Genomic DNA, 1,035 nt, shown 5'->3' on the forward strand with positions numbered 1-1,035 from the left:
GAAAGGAGCCTCCAGACAGCTGCACTATGCTGCAGAAAAACAATCAATATAGTAATCATAGCTGTGAGGTTTCTTTGTAAATAACTGGTTATCTGTTTACCCAACACCTTAGTTACCGCTTAAATCTTTTCCCAAAGCTAGGCTACCAATTTATGGGAACTTTATCTTTAGCTAAGCTCTGCTCTCCAGTGAGTTACAGTCTTGAGAGAGAAGGTGTATGACCTTTTATGGGTTTTAAATGGCTGTGAGATTAAGGTTTGTGAAATGCCCTCCCAAAGGCAAGTATTGGCTGTTTGTTTTCTCTGCTGTGTCATTCATGGTCCCATTAGGACCGTCATTCCCAACCTCCAGTAGGGAAACAAGCACTCCACTAAATAATGCAAACGTAAATACCACCTGGGTGCCTCTCTGAATTGTCTTTTTCATAGAGTTATGAGATCAGGGTCTTTGGTCATTCAAACATTTAATTCCATTTATAATCAACAAATGAAAGGTGCCAGAATGAGGAAAAAACGAAGTTAAAGTTTGTCATCAGTAATAATTTAAACACATTTCAAAATAAATTATGAAAAGAGTTTACTACTAGATTACTAACTCAGAATTAGAATTTGAGAAAAACAAATGTCCAGGTCTATAATGAGATACTTCAGTAGTTTGTTTTCTTAACTTTGGGGTGAAAATCCTGTGTCTCTTTTTATGTTTATTGGATTAATGTTATATGAGCATTAGAATAACTGGGAAAGAGATCATTGGTTCATTCATTAAAGAAAGGCTAATTGTCCCATAGAAAAACAGATCTCTAGGGAAATTCCATAGAATGTTTTGAATTGTGAAAAAATTTAAATCTATTTAATAAAAAGAAGAGTATAATGAACTTCTGTCTCCATTATCCAGATTGAGAACTGCCAGCATTATACCAGCCTTTTCTATGAACCGTCCCCGTTCTCCTTTCTTCTTGCTCATTTCCTTCCTCTCTTTCTGCTTCCTCCCCTTTTTTATGCCCCTTCGAACCTTCATTTCTTCTTTTTTGCCAAA

The sequence above is a fragment of the Echinops telfairi genome, unplaced genomic scaffold (genome assembly GCF_000313985.2).
Source record: "Echinops telfairi isolate 266 unplaced genomic scaffold, ASM31398v2 ScPeMD7_16;HRSCAF=60, whole genome shotgun sequence".
In the NCBI taxonomy this organism is placed as follows: domain Eukaryota; kingdom Metazoa; phylum Chordata; class Mammalia; order Afrosoricida; family Tenrecidae; genus Echinops; species Echinops telfairi.